Source organism: Rattus rattus, chromosome 4 (genome assembly GCF_011064425.1).
Source record: "Rattus rattus isolate New Zealand chromosome 4, Rrattus_CSIRO_v1, whole genome shotgun sequence".
In the NCBI taxonomy this organism is placed as follows: domain Eukaryota; kingdom Metazoa; phylum Chordata; class Mammalia; order Rodentia; family Muridae; genus Rattus; species Rattus rattus.
This window is the reverse complement of record NC_046157.1, coordinates 87,284,080-87,306,850: the sequence shown is the minus strand read 5'-3', so window position 1 is coordinate 87,306,850 and position 22,771 is coordinate 87,284,080. Positions and strand designations below refer to the sequence as shown.

General features: G+C 44.1%; 1 pseudogene; it reads left to right on the top strand.

The window, feature by feature from the left end:
• The first annotated feature begins 295 nt into the window (after positions 1 to 295).
• On the top strand, positions 296 to 976 carry LOC116898411 (annotated as a pseudogene).
• Positions 977 to 22,771: the final 21,795 nt, after the last annotated feature.

Genomic DNA, 22,771 nt, shown 5'->3' with positions numbered 1-22,771 from the left:
TTACAATTACACCAAAGAACTCATTTGGAAATGAAATGCTGTGAACATAATCAAGAAGATAAACTCATTACACATCAGAATTGTAATCAAGAAGGTAGAAGTAATACTAGAGACCCAAAGTGTGACTATCATCAATGGGGTAAAGCCTTTGCATGTCCCAGTTATCTTCAAATCCATGAAAGAATTCATATTGGAGAGAATCCATATGAATGTATTCACTGTGGTAGAACCTTTACAAGTCACAGTACTCTTCAAATGCATGAAAGAATTCATACTGGAGAGAAACCCTATAAATGTAACCAATGTGGTAAAACCTTTGCATGTAAGAGGTATCTTCAAATCCATGAGAGAATTCATACTGGCGAGAAACCCTATAAATGTAATCAATGTGGTAAAGCCTTTGCTTGTAACAGTTATCTTCTAATTCATGAAAGAATTCATACTGGTGAGAAACCCTTTAAATGTAATCAGTGTGGTAAAGCCTTTGCATGTAACAGTTATCTTCAAATGCATGAAAGAATTCATACTGGTGAGAAACCTTATAAATGTAATCAGTGTGGTAAAGCCTTTGCATGTAACAGTAATCTTCAAAAGCATGAGAGAACACATACCGGAGAGAAACCCTATAAATGTAATCAGTGTGGTAAAGCCTTTACATGTCACAGTACTCTTCAAATCCATGAGAGAATTCATACTGGAGAGAAACCCTATAAATGTAACCAATGTGCTAAAGCCTTTGCACGTAAAAGATATCTTCAAATCCATGAGAGAATTCATACTGGAGAGAAACCCTATAAATGTAACCAATGTGGTAAAGCCTTTGCATATAGCAGTAGTCTTAACAAGCATGAAAGAACTCATACTGGAGAGAAACCCTTTGAATGTAATCAACGTGGTACAGCCTTTGCATGTCTCAGTAGCCTTCAAAAGCATGAAGGAATTCATACTGAAAAAAGTTCCCGGGTTGGGGATTTAGCTCAGTGGTAGAGCACTTGCACAAGCGCAAGGCCCTGGATTTGGTCCTCGGCTCCAAAAAAAAGAAAAAAAAAATTCCCTAGAAATATCTAAGAAATATCCAAGAAATGTATCTAAGAAATAAGGTGTAGCCTTGCATACTGTATTCATTTTCCCATCTGAGTTTTCTTAGTGGTGTTTAAGATTAGTAGAACCATTTCTTCATTAAAATATTGTCTCCTTTTCAAATTTTAGACATATTGTCACTCCAAAATTTAGGAATAACAGACAATTTGAATAATAAAATCTATTTGTGAATGAAATATTTATGTTGTTGTTTATTTTTGGACTATATTTATTTATTCTAAGTTTGTTTTTTGTTTTATTTTATTTATTTTTTTAAAGGTTTATTTATTTATTTCTTGTATGAGTGCTCTCTCTGCACATACACCTGCATGCCACAAGAGGGCATCAGATCCCATTACAGATGGTTGTGAGCCACCATGTGGTTGCTGGGATTTGAACTCAGGACCTCTGGAAGAGCAGTCAGTGCTCTTAACCACTGAGCCATCTCTCCAGCCCCTTGTTTTATTTTTTTTTTTAGCCTAAATTTGTCCTTATCACTGTCTCAGAAACACAAGTAAATGCCAGAGAATTGTCTCAGGGAGTAAACATTGTTTCTTTTAAGGTTGAAGACCCGAGTTCATTCTTTTGGACATCCATGCTACTCATTCAGTTTTTCTCTGAATACAACACTTGGTGTGTGTGCATACCCACACACCGGTACATAATACAGATATTGTTGGTACATAATACAGATATTGTTGAAATTGAAATACGTTCAATGAGTTCACTCTTCAGTTTAGGGTTCTTGCTGCCAAACTTAACTAGTGGAGTTCGATATCTAGTACTCACATAGATGAACTACAAAACCGACACCTCCAAGTTGTCCTGTAACTGGCACATGCACACCATTGCATAAGTATATATACAGTTAAAAAGTTTAAAAGATGAAATTAACAAAGCAATTAATCAAAAATAATGGGTACATACATCACGATTTACTAGTTGCAATTCTTTTTAAAATTCCAAGCAACACTACTGTTTAAAACAATATTTGTTCTCTGATTTATAGATAGTTCATTTTATAAATATATCTCAGCTGCATGGAATGGTGTACACATGTAATTCTAGCACTTGTGAGAGGGAGGCTAGTGGATCTCTCTGAATTTAAGGTTAGCCTGGTCCACATAGTGAGTTCCAGGATGGTCATAGCTACATAGAGAGTTCCCTGTGTCAAAGTAAAGCAAAACAAAACCAAAACCAAAACAAAAACAACTAAAGGGGTTGGGGAAAAAGACTCAGAGATTAAGAGCTTGGCTGCTCTTTTCAGGGGACTCAGTTCAATTTCCTGCTCTCACATAAAAAGTTAGAGCTGAGTTCTTCATCTGAAGGCTGCTAATGGAAGACTGACTTCCAGGTAGCTAGGATGAGGGTCCACGCCCACAGTGACACCCAATCCAAGGCCACACCTCCTAGTTGCACCACACCCTGGACCAAGCATATACAAATTGTCACATGACCTTAATGTCTTCAAAACACAGAATTATTCTTGGAATGTAATTGCGTGCTCCAATAGGAATGAGTTTCCTTTGGATTACTCACCGTTTAATGTTTTCAATTGTTTAAACTATCTTTTTTTTTTTTTTTTTTTTTTGGTTCTTTTTTATCAGAGCTGGGGACCCGAACTCCAGGGCCTGCGCCCCTAGGCAAGCGCCTACCACTAAGCTAAATCCCCAACCCCTAAACTATCTTTTATATGTCTGTCTGTTTTTGTAATTTTATATTCCTTGACTCAGAACTTCATGACTCTACAACTCCATAACCCTGTCCTCTTCCTTTTCTTTAGGTATAGTCTCTAGAGACACTTTGGAAGCTCTTGGTCCATCTTCCATAGGTAGTCAGCCTTTTAGGCATCTACAAAGGCTTTTTAGTATCCTGAGGAATAACAGGAACAGAGCCCTGGCTTCCTGGATCTGGGCCATTTCATTGATCTGATTCCATAACATCTCTCTGAAGGATGTGACTGTAAAGTTTTAAAGAGGGCCCTAAAATGTTGTGCAACGGTGGGGCCTTCCTTGCCCAAATTTAAAAAAAAAAAAAAAAAAAAAGGCTTTATACTAGAGAATAAAGTACTGTGAGGAAGCCATACTAGTCTTCTCCCCTTTATTTTTCTTTTGTGTTTTTTTCCCAACAGCTTTATTGAGATGTAATCTCATAGTATAGAACTCACTCTTTCACACAGAATTAAGCATATTTTCATGGGTTTAGAAAGTTCACAAAGTTGTAGGCAAACCCAAAGTCTAATTTTATAAATTTACATCACCCCAAGTATGAGTGATACTATTTTAGTTCTTTATGCCCATCCTGGCAAACATCATTGGGGGGAAGCCCCCTTCTCACCTGCGTACTCAGAAAGCCCCCTCCCACCTCCCACCTCTGTATAATGAGCTGGGACATGGCCACGCCCCAACAATTCCCAGCTACACTTAGGCGGACTTAGGCTGACTGGGACCCTGGCTGGGCCTGCTGCCTCATCTGCATAGGCCATGAGGCACACCCATTGTTGCAGACGTCATGGGGGTATGCCCCTATCATCTGCATACTCAGAAAGTCCCTCCCACCTCCCACCTCTGTATAATGAGCTGGGACAGGACAATTCCCAGCCAGACTCAGGCCGACTTAGGCTGACCCTACCCCTGTAGACGTCATGGGGAAACACCCCTTTCACATCTTCATAGGCCTTGAGGCCCGCATATCCTGGCAGACCTCATTAGGGGGATGCCCAATTCTCGTCTTCATACTCACAAAGTCAGACCTGGGACAGAGCAGCACCATCACATGTGTGCTCAGACACAGGACATGGTACGTCATGGCACCATCATGCGTGTGTTACATTGTGGGGTTGGGTGACAGGGCACATGGACACAGATGTCACAATGAAGTCACATGTGCTCAGACACAGGACACTGGACATCATGGCACTGTCACGCATGTCCTCAGTTGAGGGGTTGGGTGACGGGACACAAACACGGGACATGGATGTCATGGTGAAGTCATGCATGTGCTCAGACACGGACACAAGACTTAGCAGCATTGTCATGCATGTGCTCGGACACGGGACAAAGGATATGGCAGCACCATCACACATATGCTTGGACGTGGGGTTCGATGAAATGGAATGCAGACAAAGGACGTCATGGCACTATCACATTTGTGCTCAGATATGGGACTTGGAACATAGTAGCACCATGACACGTGTCTTTTGACGTGTTGTTGGGTGACAGAAGACCAGACATGAGACATGGATGTCACGGTGAAGTCACACATGTGCTCAGACACAGGACATGGGCCATCATGGTACCATCACACCTGTGCTTGGAAAGGGACACAGGACATAGCAGCACCGTCATGTGTGTGCACAGACACAGGAAATGGGCCATTATGGCACCCCATGCTTGAGCACATGCATGATGGTGACATGATGTTCCATGTCTGAGCATATGCTTGAGAGTGCTGCTATGTCCCGTGCACATGTGTGATGGTGCCATGACATCCTGTATCTGAGCACATGTGTGACAGTGCTGCTATGTCCCATGCTCATATCCTAGCACACATGTGACAGTGCCATGATGTCCTGTGTCCCATGTCACCCAACCCCACGTCCTAGCACACGCATAACGCTGCTATGTCCTGTGTCCCATGTGTGAGCACACGCATTATGTTGCCATGACATCTTGTGTCCAAGTACATGTGTGATGATGTCATGATATCCCATGTCTGTGTTTCAGCACACATGTGACGGTATCATGACATTTCATGTCCTGTGTCTGAGTACACACGTGTGACTTCATTGTGACATCCAGGTCCCGTTTCTGTGTCCCCTATCACCCAACCCCATGACTGAGCACGGGCGTGATGGTGCCATGATGTCCAATGTCCTGTGTCTTAGCACACACATGACTTCACCAGAATATCCATGTCCTGTATTCGTGTTTGGTGTCACCCACCCCCATGTCCGAGCACACGTGTGATGGTAGTGCCTTATCCTGTGTCGCATGTCTGAGCACACACGTGATGGTGCCATGACGTCCTGTGTCTCATGTCCAAACACACGTGTGACATCGCCATGACATCCGTGTCCCATATCTGTGTCCCCTGTCCCCCAACCCCATGACCGAGCACACTCATGATGGTGTCATGATGTCCTGTGTCCTGTCAGAGCACATGCACAATGGTGTTGCTGTGTCCCTTGTCTGTGTTTGGGCATGCGTGAAAGTTCTATGATGTCCTGGGTCCCATGTCACCCAACCCCACGTTCTAGCATACCTGTGACCATGCTGCTATATCCCGTGTCCTGTGTGTGAGCAAACATGTGATGGTGGCATGACGTCCCATGTCCTGTATCTAAGCACAGGTGTGACTTCACCATGATATCTGTGTCCCATGTCTGTGTCCTGTGTCACCCAACCCCACATCCGAGGACATGTGGGACAGTACTGCCATATCCTGTGTCCTGTGTCCAAGCACACATTTGACAGTGCCATGACATCCTTTGTCTGTGTCCCATGTCACCAAACTCCATGCCCAAGCACATGTGTGACATTGCTGCCATGTCCTGTGTCCTGTGTCTGAGCACATGCATGACAGTGCCACAATATCCTGTGGTCTGTGCCACCTAGCACATGCATGACTGTGCTGCTGTGTCCCATGTCTGTGTCCAAGCACACATGTGATGGTGCTATGATGCCTGATGTCCATGACCTGTGATGCTCAATTAAGCACATGCGCGGTGGTGCTGCTGTATCTGGTGTCCTTGTTCAAGCGCACGCATGATGGTGCCATGATGTCTCGTGTCCTATGTCTAAGCATATGTGTGATTTCACCATGACATACATGTCCTGTGTCCATGTCTCCTTTCACCAACCCCACAATCGAGCACACATGTGATGGTGATATGAGATCCCATCTCCTGTGTGTGAGCACAGGCCAGATGGTGCTGCTATATCTTGTGTCCTATATCTGAGCACATGTGACAGTTCTATGATGTCCTGTGTCCTCCAACCCTAAGTCCTAGCACATGCATGATGGTGCAATGTCCTGTGTCCCATGTCCGAGCACATGCGTTTTATTGACATTACATTCCTTGTCCGTGTCTGAGCACACACATGACAGTGCCATGATGTCCTGTCCCATGTCACCCAACCCCACGTCCTAGCCCACTCATGACGGTGCTGCTATGTCCTGTGTCCCGTGTCCAAGCACACTCCTGATGGTGCATGACATCCTGTGTCCTGTAAACCTTCATATCCGAATGTTGATGGGTGGTGATGTGGACCTTTAAGATAGAAGGCATGGTGATTGTTGTGTGCCCTTGGAAGGATGTCAGGACCCTATTCCCCTGCCTTTCTGTTGAGCAATGTGACCCCTCTCTCCCACACATGCTCTCACCATGACCTCTGCCAGGTGACAGTGAGGCTCAGCATGCCATGTACCTGCTTGGGTATTTTATTACAGTAACAAACCCAGACCACTATGCTCCCTGTTGCTTTCTTTCTCCTGTGTAAGTCCCTTCCCTCCAACCCCCACTCAACCCTGTGTTCTTTCTTCCCTGGACTCTGCCTCATGGATCTTCCACACATGCCCTGAGCCTATGGCACAGCCTGGTGGCACTGAGCTCAGACAAGGGTGCATGCAGTTCAGGCTATCTTCCTGGGTAGGGACATAAACACCAACAGCTCATCATTTCCCACAGCTTCCCTGAATTGGGCAATTCTGCTGAAAGTTTTTCCTGCTGGACTCAGTTGAGGCCTGGCTGGGTCAGAAGTCCCAACATGGCATCTTTTCCTGTGTGGCCCCCTCTGGAAGGGACAGTAGGACTTCTCACATGGTAGCTGTCCTCCAAGTGAGAAGGGAATGAGTCACTGGTGCTTAGGGGAGGTCAGGTGTCATTTTTACTGTACCCTGTTCTCAGGGATGGCAGACTTTTTCCTATAATGACCAGACAGTACTTTAGCTGTGAGAGGTCTCTGTCCTGCTACTCATCTGAACCAAATAGAACTGAACAACCACAGGTATACAGATGGCAATAATTAAATTCATGAACCTAGACACTCCAACAAAGCTTCCCTGACTGAAACAAGCAGTGGGCTTGGTTCGTGTGTTGGTCACGCTGTACGTCAACGTTGCCTGGAAGTTGGCTCAGAGTTGAAGGAGGAGAGGTGTAGGTGGATCATAAGGAAAGGGCCTGATCACGGGTGTGTGTAACAAGAAGCATGGGCTCTTCTGACTAGTGAAAGGCAGAGAAGCAGTCATAGTCCACTACTATGCTGGGGACTGAGTACTGAGGGCTCACTGTGCTCCTTGAGATTGGGCCAGAAATGAGGGAGAGCTGGCTTTGGGGCATCTTTTCTGAGTTCCAACAAAGGTGTAGCAGAGGCATCATGCCCAAGAGCAGCATCACATGCTTCTGAGGCAGCTGTGGACCCCACTGCAGATGCCCCTACTAGCAGGTACATGCTGTGGAGGGAGGCTGAGCCTCTACTCAGGGGCTGTAAAATTGTGGCTTGTGGGAGCTTCTTTCCTTCTGTGTGTGGGCATTCTTGATTTTGACATGCTAAGTCATCAGGCTGGGGAAGTGGGGGATTCACTGGTTTGTCTGCCCCTTGGGGCTCTCCTGGTAACTATTAATACACATTTATAAATAAATAACTGCCTCCCTCATCTTCATTATCATTAAAGAGGGTTAAAATGCATAAAAACAGAAAACCACTATGTGATCCAGCCCCCACCCGCATAGGGATTCACTGAAGAAATGTCTCCACACAAAGACATAGGTGTATGTATTCACAGCAGCTTTATCTATCACGGTGACTACATAGACAACTGGTGCTTGTTCATATGGTACTGTCACCAACTAAACTCGCTTAAAGAGGAAGACATGACTGACACATGTGGAAAGTTTTGAGAACATTATGTACAGAGACATTAAATACAAGAGAGGGTCCACTGTGTAATTTTGTTTGATGTAGTTTCAGAAAAGACAAACTATATTGGTAGGAAGAAGAAGGGGGGTGCTGCAAAGGGAATTACATCATCCCCTTTAGGGATGATGTAAGCACTTGTCTTGCTATTGTTGTCACTGCAGCTGCCAGCATTCATTGGGTCACATAGTTTAAGATACTTCAGTAACATAACTAGGAAATGTAGGTGTGCTTAGATAAGAGTTTTTAAGCTTCACCAGTGGAGAAAGCAAAACTGTATGCATTTCTTACACAAAGGCAACTAAGTGGACCTCCTCCAAGGCCTAGGGTCTCCCAGACTATGTTAACGATTGATGCTCAGGTTTCATTCTGCAAGAGACAATTGTATAGCTGTACAGGTCTTAAGGCACCTATCATTCCTGCTTGGTTGCAGGGACTCCTTCAAATAGAGACAAGATATTAGACCCTCAGCAGCCGCCCCATAACACAGTCCTGCTGGAGTTGGTGTGTCTCCTGCATAGGGGAGACTCACCCCTGCCTCCATCACGAGGCAGCTCTCCAAGGATGAGAGAGTAAGTAGTAAATGGTGATTTGGTTAATTCAGTGTGCATATCCAGTCAGCAAGTCTCACAACCATGACGTGAAAAATGCCTGCCCTCCTCAGCACACACAGGATCAAGAAATAGAGCAGGGCCTAAAGGCAGTTCCTGAGCCGTTTAGAAGTTATGTGCCATTCTGGACTCAATGGCACTGTAACCATCAGTAGGAGAAAGAATTCCTGGGTCACATCCTGAATGAAGCTGGAGAGATGGCCCAGTGGTTAAGAACACTGGGTGCTCTTCCAGTGGTCCTGAGTTCAATTCCCAGCAACCACAGGGTGGTTCATAACCATCTATATCTGAGGCCCTCTTCTGGCCTGCAGACAGAAAAGTATATGCATACTAAATAAAAATTTAAAAAATTATCCTGAATGAGATGCTTGTTAGAGTCTGAAGTCCAGCAAACATGTTTCAGTCTCAGCCTAGAACTCTGTTTAAAGTAATGAAGTTTCTCCAAGGTGCTTCATAAGTGTTCTGATGATTCTATAAATCTTTGTCACTCTTGTTTAAAACGACACTAATCTTGCCTTTTGGAGTCCTTAGTAAATTCTTGATTTTCAAATAGCTTGCAAATGTAATTATGGGTTTTTTGTTTGTATGTTGATCCTCAGTACTGGGTCAGCCTCCTGAGGACAGGACCCAATCAGACACTGGCATCATCGAGTCTGGGGTCTGTGGTTAGCACAAAAATAGACTGGGTTGCTAAAGGTTTATCTAGAAGGTAGAAATACATGGTGAACGTTGGGATCTTTAGATGCTAGGAAAACTGCTGAGTAACAAGGCTTGGCCCCTGGGAGTCCCTTCCTATAAACAGGGCTTTATCTTATTGACTCTGTGAGAACCAGGGGTTAAACTGGAAATCGCAGTGTTGAATAAATGATTAGCTTTAGATTTCAGGGGCAGCCAATGGCGTCCTGCGGGTTCCTGGATGATGTGATGTTGCCACTGCCCACCTTCCACGAGAGGGGGAGATTGCAAACGCATGGAAGTTTCCATGGCTTATAGATTCACCTGCTTCATCTCTGTCACTTACCATCAGCCAAGATATAAAAACATGACCTGGAAGCCTCCAGACATAAACAATGCACGCTAAGAGCATGGGTGCGGTGTCCCAGATGCACTACCCCAGAGCTGAAGGCACCAGTGGTTGACTTAATCCCTGTGGCAGGCCAAGCCCAGGAGGAGGCCAGCAGGACATGGTGATGTGGAGATAGTGAGGGCCAGTGGGCTTTTACTGCATCTGACAGATGCACATTTTACTTACCTCATAAGGAGAAAAGTGCTCAGGTGTGGAATATACCCTGGCATGGTGGAAATTATCAAAAGCATAGGCATAGATTTTTTTTTTTTTTTTAGCGGGCAGGTAGTTCATACTGGTATCCTAAGGCCAGATTGACCTGTGAACAAAAATATTGTAACAGGCAGCTGTCATGATTCCCATTGTCAATCACTTAAAAAAAAAAAAAAAGAGCCACTTTGAGAAAAGCCATCATTTCTGTGTTTTTGAGGAGTGTGTGTCTTCAAAATCATTCCTTTTCTCTTTCCTACAGAAGTTTGAAGATGATGTCAACTATTGGCTAAACAGAAACCATATATATATACTATGGTGACTACTACCAAGTCATTATGATGAAGACACGGCCACTGGTCCCTGCAGCCGGGAAGCTTCAGTCACGGAGCCACTGTCAACTATGATGACTATTAAGCCCCCTGAGGTGCCACAGAGCCTGTGCCTTGCTTCAGCAGGCCTTCCTTACTGTAACACGTGAACATCAGGTTAAAGGAGAGAATGTAAGTAAGTGCCTTTTATATTTCATGTATACACTTAACAATACATCTCCCTTAAAAATAGAAATAAAGGCATTTTTTTAAAAAGAGAATTTACTTGGGAGAAAAGCTGTGACAATTCTAACCGCCTCCATTTTTGAAGTTAGCATGTCATCTGAAGGCTTCTCTATTTCCTTCCAGGAATCCTTTCAGTGTCTAGCCAGCATGGGAGGGAAAGCCAGGGGTGTCTGCTTGTTAAAATGTAGTTGGTACTAAATGCAAAATATCAATTCCATAGGAACATCCAGTTGGTGATGAATTAATTTTAGTTTTAAACATGATCTGGAAAGTTCTCACCAGCAGTGAGGGGCTTTCTCTGCTGTGGGATGCAGGCCAGAACAGGGCCTATTTTTTAACAAGCCATGCAGGAAAGAGAGCACAAACTGACTTGAAGATTAGTGGAATCAGAATGACACTTCCATAAAAATTTTAATGAGCTTCAATCAACCCACAAAGATTTCTTTAAAATGACTTTCCATTTCTCATGAAGTTTAAACAAGCTGAGTGAAGGAAAAAAGAAGTGTACTGGGATGGGCAGAGGAGAAAGAGGAAGGTGAGGAATGGAGATAGTAAGAGGCCTTTCAGAATGGGTGTCACATTGTGCTGGATCTCAGTACTCTGACAGTATCATGGAAATGTGTTACTCTTTTCCTAAAAACTGTAGGCTACTTTTTTTTTTTTTTTTTTTTTTTTTTTTTTTTTTTTTGGTTCTTTTTTTCTTAGCTGGGGACCTAACCCAGGCCTTGCGCTTCCTAGGTAAGCGCCACCACTGAGCTAAATCCCCAGCCCTGTAGGCTACTTTTTATATCCTCTCTGGAACACTGTGACTTACAAGATCTAGGGAGTAAATGACTCCTTCTTAAAAGGGTCTTGCCTTCAGGATAAAGTGCTTCTGAGCCATCCTAAGTTATTAGGAAACATGACTTGGGTAAATAAGAAGTGTAATAAACGCACAGCACCTAAGTCTTCCCATTTAAAGCTAGGTGTGGTGGCTCCTGTCTGTAGTCCCAGCACTGGGAGCTGAGCAATGAAGACTGCTTGAGTCCAAACGGTGAGAGAAGTTGCCTGAAGCAAATGAAAAATGAGCATGGAGGAATTTCTAGGTGTTGATTTCAGTGGGAGCAAGTACATTTTCACTGCTGCAAAGCCATTATCACCATCAACTCTAGAACATTTCTATCACCCTAAACCAAGCTGTCCCAATTAGACACTGCCTCTCCATGCCACCTCCATGGGTCCTGGTAAACCTCATTCTTTTCAAATTTTAGTGTATTTTAGTTATCATACCTAATGGTGGAGTTCTCTGTGATCTTCTCACAGACACTTTACCTTTGTTCACCCTCTCACCGTCTCAGATTTCTTCATCCTCCAAATTGCCTCCCTGTTTCCGTGTCTCACATAGGTTTGCATTGCTAACCCAAGATCCTGCATGAAAGAAAACATGTATTTGTTTTTCTTTCACCATATTCCCCTCCATCTCCCTTTCCCCATTTTCTTGCAAAACACATAATTTTGTTCCTCTGTGTGTGTGGACTGAACTTCTGACGGGTAGGCAGTGACACAACGAAGTCCAAGAAGCCTGAAATCTTACAACCAAGGAAACTGGTGAGACAAACCCCAGTCCCAGACAGAGGACTCAAAGGGCCCCTGAGAAGACATTGATACAAGCATCTGAGTCCAAACAACCAAGGGACCTGGGTTCCTTTGTCCATTTTGTTGTCTTTTTTCTGTAGAAGGAAAGCTGGTGGTTAGGTGTCTTAACTTTAATTTTATTGCTGTGAAGAGACACCATTACCAAGGTAACTCTTAGAAAACACATTTAATTGGGGCTGGCTTAGTTTCAGAGGTTCAGTCCATTATCATCATGATAGCTTCTAGACAGACATGGTGTTAGAAGAGCCAATTTCTACATCTTGATCCAAAGGCAACAGCGGACAGCGAGGAGGAGAGGAGGAGAGGAGGAGGGTCTCTTCTGTGCTGGGCAAAGCCTGAGTATAGAAGGCCTCAAAGCCCACTTATGAAATAACACAGTCCTACAACAAGGCCTTACCTCCTAATAGTGCCACTCCTTATGGCCGAGAATTCAAACCACCACACCCCTGCTGTATAGGAATGAACAGAATTTTAAGTGCTATTTGATTCTAGTAGTTATTTTAGTAAAATGTTCTCCCAGGTTGCACTTTCTAGCACAGTGGCTAGAGAGAACAGGCTTTTGTTGGGGCAATTATTTTTTAACGCCAGGTTAAAATCCTAATTCCTGAAATAAAAAAGAAAACCCAGGGAACTTACCATTAATGTTAGCTTATTAGGGTGGCTATGAATGTAGTATGTGGCTTAAATAATAATAATAATAATTTTCTTGCAATTCTAAAAGATGTAAGTTCAAGATAAGAAATAGGCAGGAACTCAGCATGGCAATACATGCCCATCAGCCCAATGTTTAAGAGGAATTGAATCATGAGTACAAGTGAGATTCTGTCTTAAGAATAGTAAAAATAATGTCAGCAGGATACCTTCACACACACACACACACACACACACACACACACACACACACACACACACACACACTCTGCCATCTAGGCTTACACATAGCTGCTTTGCTGTGTTCTCACAGGGCTTTTGTAAATGCAGATGTGTGGTATTTAACTTTCCTTTCCTTTCGAAAGGATGCCAGTCAGACTAGATGAGGGTCCACTCTGAAGACTTTATCAGAACCTAACTTAATAGAACGTATGTCTAAACTCTGCAGTCCTCCAATGGAGGGAAAATTTAGATCACAACATACGAATTTTGAACCGTGCAATACAGCCCCTGACACAGTGTGTCTTTCCCCAAGTCCTGAGGTCCCTGGGAAGGCTACCATTTCTATTCACATTCAGTCTTATGTTTGTTTCCTATTCAATGTCCACAAGATTTTACTGGGGCCTGCGCTTATATGTCACAGGGACCGACCCGGTGGGCCTGTTCTCGCTAAATAGACAGGTCTCTCCCCTGGCCACTCGACCCATTGGACCCAACCTAGTTCTACCAGATCAGAAGCCTCCCTCGCTCCCGGCACAGGCCCAACCCCCGTCAGTGCCTAAGGTCACTCAGGCCCCTGGTAGTACCCCTACAAGCCCCTTCTTCACGATGGGGGGCTCCACCATTTTGATCTCCCTGTCGCCAGGCACCGGGGATCGATTATTCAATTTGGTGGCTAGTGCATATCTGGCTCTCAATTATTCAGACCCTTCTAGGACTCAGGAGTGCTGGTTGTGCCTCGTTTCCGGTCCACCCTATTATGAAGGGGTGGTAGTCATTGGAAATTATACCAACCTGACTGCTGCCCCAGACAGCTGTGCCAATACTCCTAGCCACAAACTAACTCTGCCCGAGGTCTCGGGACGAGGGCTCTGCTTGGGGAATGTACCCCCCACACACCAGACCCTCTGCAACACCACTCAGAAGGTTCCCACTGGGAACTACTTCCTGACAGCCCCAAAAGGCACATACTGGGCCTGCAACACCGGACTAACACCCTGCATCTCAGCCACAGTCCTCAATCAATCCTCTGACTATTGTGTATTAGTAGAAATTTGGCCCAAAGTCACCTACCATGAATCTGAGTATATATACTCGTTTTTCGAGAGACAGACTCGATTCCGGCGAGAGCCTGCCACCCTGACTTTAGCTTTACTCCTAGGAGGAATCATCTTGGGGGGAGTGGCTGCGGGTATAGGGACCGGGACCACTGCACTCGTAGAAACTGGTCATTTCCGTCAGCTACAAGCAGCCATGAATGCAGATCTTAAAGCTATAGAAGAGTCTGTGAGTGCATTAGAAAAGTCCTTGACATCATTGTCTGAAGTGGTCCTCCAAAACAGACGAGGGCTAGATATGTTGTTCCTCCGAGAGGGTGGATTATGTGCTGCTCTAAAAGAAGAGTGCTGTTTCTATGCAGACCATACTGGAATAGTAAGAGATAATATGGCTAAGCTTCGAGAACACCTGGCCCAGAGACAAAAGCTGTTTGATTCCCAGCAGGGGTGGTTCGAGGGGTGGTTTAACCGATCCCCTTGGTTTGCTACCCTCCTGTCTACCCTGATGGGACCCCTGCTTATTCTTCTCCTAATTCTTCTTTTTGGACCCTGTATCCTTAATAGGCTGGTACTGTTCATGAGGGATAGACTTTCAGTCATTCAGACCCTCGTACTGACGCAGCAGTACCATAGGCTGAGACAACAAGAGACAGAGATTTCTTAACCAAGTCGAGTGAAGGATTTCACTTAAAGTTAGCAAAAAAAAAAATGGGGGAATTAGCAGCAGTAACGCCATTTTGCAAGGCTGTACTTAAGATGACTGGTTCAGGGAAAGGTTAGAACACTGAGTACACAGCGGCTGCCAAGCAGGATGTGTGTGGTTGAGAGCCTGGCGACAGGATGACTTCGGTTGAGCACCTGACAATGAGAAAGAGGAATGTGGAAAGCCCCAGGAGAGGTCCCACACCCTGGTGGGGGGCCAAGTCAGCCGTTATGTTCCAGGAAGGCAGCTAGGGAACTTGCCCCAGGGCTGAACCCTTGCCACATTAGAATCCACCAATTATATCCCTGTAACCATGCATCTGCTTCTGTATGCTTGCTTCTGCTCCCCAGAATGCTATAAAAAGCCCATCCTTGGTTCCGCTGGGCGTGCCAGTCCCCCGAGTTGACTGAAGCGCCCACAGGTGCCTGTGTATCCCGACAATAAACCAAATCCTCTTGCTGATTGCATCCTGTGGTCTCGGTCTGGTCATTGGGTTGGAGGGACTCCTTCCCGAGGGAAGGTTCTCTCTGAGAACTTTTCAAGGAAATGAAGCTGAATGCTATCACATGAACCATCAAGCTACGTTCCAGCTCCACCCACTCCACAGCTCAGGTTTCCTGGTGAAAAATCTCTATTTCCCTTGCTTCGATGTAGCTGGAGATGAAAATGGCCCCATCCCTATCATGGTAAGTAAGATGTAAGCAAGGCACATATGTGGGCTAACATGGTGATGAAAACAGAAAAGTCTTGTTGCCTTTGGATACTGTGGTATCAAATTCTCAGAATTACAGATTTCTCTAACACCCATCAAAGGTACCAGTCAACACCAAGAAGGGTTAGGTCAACTAAGCAAATTATTTTGATAGATACACGACAAAGTTAGCATGCAACTCTTGTTTCTGAAGAATCACTAAAGAACCTCCAAATTCCCCACTGCCTTACGAGACGAAACTTGACAGCAATACAAGACTCACCCCAGCTTCTATCAAGATCACATGACTGACGACCACCAGGGTCATAATCAAAAATAATGCCATAAGGTTCTACCTGACTAGAAGGCTGGGCTCAGTATTCAATTCTGCAGCTGCAACCCAAGTCACTCAGATTATGATTTGTACCTTGTTGGAGCCCAAATTGTAGCAATCTCTCCCCATAAGCAATAGCAGTGACATCCCAAAGGAAATCACTTCCAAATAGCAGCCTCTGGCTGCTATAAAAAGTTACAGATTCAGTAGTTAGTAAACAGTAGGGATTTATTGCTTATAGTTCTGAGAGCTACAAAGTCTAAGATCAAAGTGCTAACAAAATTTGGAGTCTGGTAAAGGCCACTTTCTGGTTCACAGATGATGCCTTCTCAGAGTAGCAGTAGAAGCAGTAAGCAAGTGCCACTGGGACTCCTATAGAAAGGGTGCCCCTCTGCCTTCATCAATTTACATAGACGCGCCATCTCTTAACACTACTGCACTGAAGAGTAGGTATCTCCATGTAGACCCTGCTGGACCACAGCAGCCATTCCCTAACAACCCCTCAACTTCATTTCCCTCTCTGACTAAGATACTATCATGCTTAATTCAAACTTCAGTGTTTTCTTCACTGCTTTACTCACCTCCTTAGAGGACTCACTGTACACATCTGCTTCTCTTCTACTACTTTGAAACTATTCTATGGATACAAGAAGAAAGAATTCCAGATATTAGTGTGTAATAAGCTAAGGGAATTCCAGGTCTTCAGGATTTTGGATACTGTGGAAAGCTGCAATAACATTCGCCATCACAAGATGGCGCTGGCTTCCGCTGCACCCCACGTGGAAAGCCGGGATAGCATTCGCCATTACAAGATGGCACTAGCTTCCGCTGCGCCAGCCCGACTTCCTTTCAGGAAACTAGCTGTGTGCGCATGTGCAAGAGTGTGTTCGCGCCAAGTCTTTGCCCACCCTGGGGCGTGCCAGTGAGATCATGGGTAAGCGACCAATCAGGCGTGGATGCGCCGTGCTAGGGTCTTATAAGCAGCGCCTTTCTGGGCCCTGGTCTCTCCTCTTCAAGTTGTAATAAACGCTTTGCTGCAGAAGGATCCTGGTGTCCGCGCATGTTCTTGCTGGCGAGACAATAGCGCGGGACAGGATACTCCTAATTATACATAAAGCTCTGAGCTATTTCTGTTCACATTCTTCTTCGGTCCAAATTTAGCATTACTAATTTCCCAAGCAGGCTTCTGCTTGCTCACCCCATCTCTGTAAATGATGCATCACTTAGTTCAGACCAAAATAACAGGGCCTAAGAGAAAGAGGCTGGGGGTGTAGCTAATGACCAAGTAAGTGCTTGGCAAGTGTGTGTGTGTGTGTGTGTGTGTGTGTGTGTGTGTGTGTAGAGGGCTGCTAAAACATTCGCCACCACAAGATGGCACTGGCTTCCACTGCGCCTCACATGGAAGGCCAGGATAGCTTCCGCCATTACAAGATGGCGCTGGCCTCCGCCGCGCCAGCCAACTTCCTTTCAGGAAGTTAACTGTGTGCTCATGTGCAAGAGTGCCTTCGTGCTACGTCTTTTCCCCCTCCGGGGCGTGCCTAATGAGATCATGGGTAAGCGACCAATCAGGTGTGGATGGCTAGGGTGTATATAAGCTCGCTGGGCTTCTCCTTAAGATTGAATAAAAGTTTGGCTGCAGCAAGGATTCGTATGTCCCCGCATGTTTTCTTGCTGGCGAGGTCGCGCGCGCGGGATATTTGGTGCTGAAACCTGGGAAAAAACGCCTCACCATCGCCGGCGCCGAGGAGAGCCTCCGTTCGCGGAGAGGGTCCAGAACTGCAGGTCGAAAGGTAAGCTCTGAGAGGCATGTTTGGTCTTGATCTCTCTCATCTCTCTCCCCCATTAAAAGATGCGGTAGAAGCTTTTGTTATTGTTTTGGCAGCACTCATTCTTTCTCTTTTGGTTTTTGATTTTGCGGCTGCCGCTAGGCACAGTCAGAAATCGTGCCTAGAAGATGAGGAATGCCGCCCAACAGTAATAGCAGGACAGGGAGCGCTAGGGGAGTTACAGGACAGCATGTCAGAAACAGAGCGGAATGAAAGATTAAAGAGCTCAAAGAGAAAAGGTGCACCTAAGAAAAAAGACCCTTCCAAGGACATTAGATCCGAGGAAGCGAGAGATAGGGGAAAGGACGCCCCGGTAGAGAAACAGGGAAAGGAGGAGAAAACCCCGAAAAGGAAAAGCTTTTATCCGGTAAAGGAGTTAGAGGCTTTGGGGCTTGATAGTTCAGAAACAGATGAGCTTAACCCCTCTGAGGAAGAGGATTTAGAAGATGAGGAAGCTTGCTATGAAGAAGAAAGATAACTGTGTTCCACTTCCATACCATTTGTGAATGTCAGTCATGCTGCTCAGATATCCCGTAATATATCTCAGTATCTTACAGGAATTTGGTTTCAACACGTTGATGGACTAGTCCAGGAATTGAGACAATCCATCGTCCATATCAACTCCACTCGAGTGGATGGTCACCGTGGAAGTGGTGGGAAAGGGGAAATCCTACCTCTCTGCTGACTCCTATTGGAATCTGGGTCCCTTTGGTGGAACACCATCTGGTTTTTTCCCCTCTTTGTCTATTGTCTGTCCTTGGTGCACCAAGCTGTCCATGTATGTCAGTTTATGTCTGTGGTTTTTGTTTCTTGTTACTTAAATGTTTTATGTTTCATGTTCAAAAGAAAAAATGGTAAAAACTTTATCTGCTGGTTGTTCACACCTTGACTTGGTTTTAACTCGCTTCAAAAAAGGAACAAATGAATAAAAAACAGTTTCAATCAGGCCTTTAGAGCCCTGCACCTGCAGCCAGGAGTCTGGGTCAGCTGGAGAAGCTGCCCAGGAGCTAAGCGTCTGCACGAGCTGATCTTAAAGGCGCCAACAGCTCCTCAGCTTCTTTAGTACAAGAGCTGATAGCTGTCTCTCTTAGAAAAATCCCTGACTTATTATTTGACTCAACAGGTGACAAGGTGCTTCTCTTAAAATCATAGCTAAAAAGGTAAAAATGGTGTTTGGTCTAAATATTAAGACATGTATAGCCACTTCAATTTTGTTTCTCATTGGTTTTAAATGTATAAATATGTTCTACTTGCCTTGGTCATGGATTGTTGGCTTTCAAGTTATTGGATATGGTTTAAAAAAAAAGTATAATATTGGTAACAGAAAGTTGGCTTAAAACTGGTAATTTGGATGGAGTCATTCTAGACAACATGTGGCATGAGCCAACCTAGGGAAACAGGTCTAAATTGAGATAATATTTTTATGGAACTCTTATTCTAGAAACCAGGCTTCTAAAAGAATTTAAGACAATGTCACTTTGTTGAGGTACTGGAGACTACACCATCGTGCGTTCATATGTAGGAATTGGCAGTCAAACCCTGTAGCATGAAGGATAGACTGGAGACTAGATTTTGGAGACTAGTTTGTTGGAGGTTTTGCTTTCCAAAGTTGTGGTTTGCCCTGAAGCTATCTGTATTTTGATGCTAATTCCACTGCCCCAAGAACAGCTGCCTAGTCAGTACTCAGAACTCAGGTGACTTCCCAAAGTTGTGGTTGTGCTCTGGTGTTACAAGGAGAATTTAAGGATTGTGATTAAGGATTGCCAATGTTACACTGACTAACTCAAACTTATTTTTAATTAAGAAAAAATCAAACAGGTAGAGATTGTTACAAGATTTATGAAAGATTGATGAGGGTTTGGAACTTGTGAGAGCATTATATAGCCTGTTTGCTTACTCCAACTGCCATTTCACGATTTAGAGGATTGTTTTTATACAATTTGTTTACGTCCTGGCAATTGTGAGTTTTCATTTTGTGAGCTTGCTTATAATTTTAGAGAGCCCATGAAGTGATATCATTAAAAATTTTTACAAAAGAATGGCTAATAGCCTTATATTATGTAATTTTGTTGCTTCTTCAATGTAAGAAGTTAGAACTTTGAATCTTTCAGTGTATATGGAAATTTTTACTACAAATCTTTGCTTTTCAAAATGAGCTTTAATATTTGGGGAGTAGCTGTTGCACTACTCCAGAAAAGAATATTTGAAGCTAATTTTAAGCTTCTAAGGATATGTTAATTGGCTAAGTACCTCACCCTACTAGAGGTCTTTGTTATGCACGTTGGAGATAAAGCTTCAGCTGTGTTAATACAGAATTGTAGACTAGAGTCATGGAAGCATTTTAAAAAGAAACCTGGTAAAACATATCTTATTCCAAACAACAGTTAATTGGTTATTACAAAATACTGATATTTGGCCTATTACATATACAAATTTTTCAGGCAAAATTGATAATTTTACTCTTTACATGCTTTTGTACTTCCTATATATTTGTGCATACAACCCATAGGAAATGCGCTTAGTGTATTTATAGGTGGTTCATCTAATGAAAAGGCTACATGTATGATTGGATCACTTGTTTATTCTCTTGAGTTTCTGTTGCTTCAACACAGATTATTAATTTCCATGGTTTAGCCACTGTTTTTAAATCAAGCTTTCAATTCACATACTGATAGCCAATGTGTGGCTTGTGGTTTACAATTGATTTCAATTACTTAATGCTTTATTAGAGGCAGGTTTTCTACTTGAAATTAGTGAGTGATGATTTCAGTGTGAATTGTCTGACAACTCACTGTCCTTTCAGTGCTCTGGCTCAGACAACTAAACAAAACCATAGACCCAGCTCTTTGAAAATGATAATGGAGTTGATATGAAAAAGAGGAAGACTCCATTTGCTTACTTTAAATTCTCAGCCTCGCCCTGCCAGCTCAGGGATTTCTAGTACGACTAAATCTGGACAATATTTACAGGATTTGACATTTCTAATTAATGCTTATGTTTAGGTAAATAAAGTTTGTGAGGTGCTAGAGAAATGGCTTAGTGGTTAAGAGCACTAAGTACTGTTCCTTAATAGACCATTTAAGAACTCAAACTGGATTGCCTGGGCTCCTTAACAAGGGAGGACAATGATACCAGACAGATTGTAGGCCTTACATAGGAACAATTAGTCAAAAAATCTCATTCTTTATATATCCAAAACAATAATGCTGGAGACAATAATTTGGTATACAAGTCAATTTATAAATACAAGTGCTCAGTGTCCTCAATTTAATCCTCGAGGACTTACCTTAATAAATAATATCTTTACTATATCTTAATAAATAAAAAGGGGGAGTTATCCCTGTATGCTAAATAATGCTCCTTTTATTTCAATTTTAAAATTTGGATGCCAAAGTTTATGGCACCCTACAACTAGGCATACTTCTGCCTAGGTGAAATAGAGAGATCCACATATTGACATGATCCTGTCCAGATATTTTATATGGGGAAGAGGGAATGTTTGTGTTTTTTCTACAGGATGCTACAAGAGTGTGCCAGCTGCCAGAGGTGGTTGCTGAGACTTGAATGATCCTGGTGGCATAAAGATTCAGCTCTCCTGGTTCGGGTCCCTGGAGTCATTCCTCTGCCCTGAGAGGAAGATGGAAGATTCCCCCTCATCATTTGTCATCACAGAGATTTTGCCGTTGCTGCAGTCAGTGTTACCGCTGCGTGTGTCCCGTCCCACTATGGCCCACTCTCTGACCCTCTGTGCACTGCTGCTTGCTGGAGAAGACTGGACTCCAGCCGTTGCTGCCCCCCTCATTTCCCTGGTGACTCTTGCTGCCTTAACTGGTCATTTTACAGACTGTAGCTTCACAGGAATGCCACCTGCGTAAAGCTGCTGTGGACTGGGGAACTCTGCCCTGGTTGTACAGATCTCAGAAATGGTTCCATTGTCTGCTGGTTGTTCCAGAGAAAAATGACTGATCCTGAACTGTCCTGGAAAAGACCTTGACACTTTCGCTGCTATTGTAGCAGCCATTACTGCTGCAGACATTGTGTCTGCAGTATCTGGAGTTATCCTCCCCCAATCTATTGTTAGACAAACACAGTGGGTGAACTTTCTGGAGTAGTTGCTAACAATTGGGAGTTCAAAATTTTATTATAGGAGCGGCTTGACTACGGCCCTTGGTGGTAAAGCTGAAGAGAACCAAATGAGGTGCCCACTACTTATCGGGAGTGGCTCTGTTTGGTGCAGCCCTATGCTGTGGATTAGTGTTCATGCTATGGTTGGTTTGCAAACTCAGATCTCAACAGAAACGTGACAAGGCCGTTATCACTCAAGCACTCGTGGCCATTGTACAAGGGGCCTCCCCTGGAATTTGGTTATCTATCTTCAAAAATTAGTCGGTATCTGAGTTCTCTGCTCTTGCACCCCATGGATCTGTGGATCCATTGCACTGGGATGAGAGAGACTCAATGATCCTTTGATCAGCCCTTCAACATCGCTGAGGTTTCCTCATTGCACGCGATAGGGTGATCATGATTGTTATAAAATAAATAATAAGGGGGAGATGTAGAGGGCTGCTATAACATTCGCCACCACAAGATGGCGCTGGCTTCCACTGCGCCCCATGTGGAAGGCCAGGATAGCTTCCGCCATTACAAGATGGCGCTGGCCTCCGCCGCGCCAGCCAACTTCCTTTCAGGAAGTTAACTGTGTGCGCATGTGCAAGAGTGCCTTCGTGCCAGGTCTTTGCCCACTCCGGGGCGTGCCTAATGAGATCATGGGTAAGCGACCAATCAGGTGTGGATGCGCCGCGCTAGGGTGTATATAAGCCGCACGGGGCTTCTCCTTAAGATTGAATAAAAGTTTGGCTGCAGCGAGGATTCGTATGTCCCCACGTGTTTTCTTGCTGGCAAGGTCGCGCGCAGGACATGTGTGTGTGTGTATGTAGGCTGTTCTTGACTCTGCCTTCTCACATCATGCTCAATCTTCAGTGCAGCTTCAGAACCTGGTAAATTTATCATGACAGAGTCAGAGCATCTTTGGCTGAATACTAGAGCTTTTTTTTTTTTAAAAAATAGAAAAACAAAACAAAACAAAACAAAACAAAACAAAAACCCTATTTAAAAAAAGAAAAAGCCCACCATGGTTTTGAAAACTAGAACAAGCTCACACCCGGTCCACACCTTTATCCCTTGGGCATCTGCTTAGGTTTCTGCTGCCACCA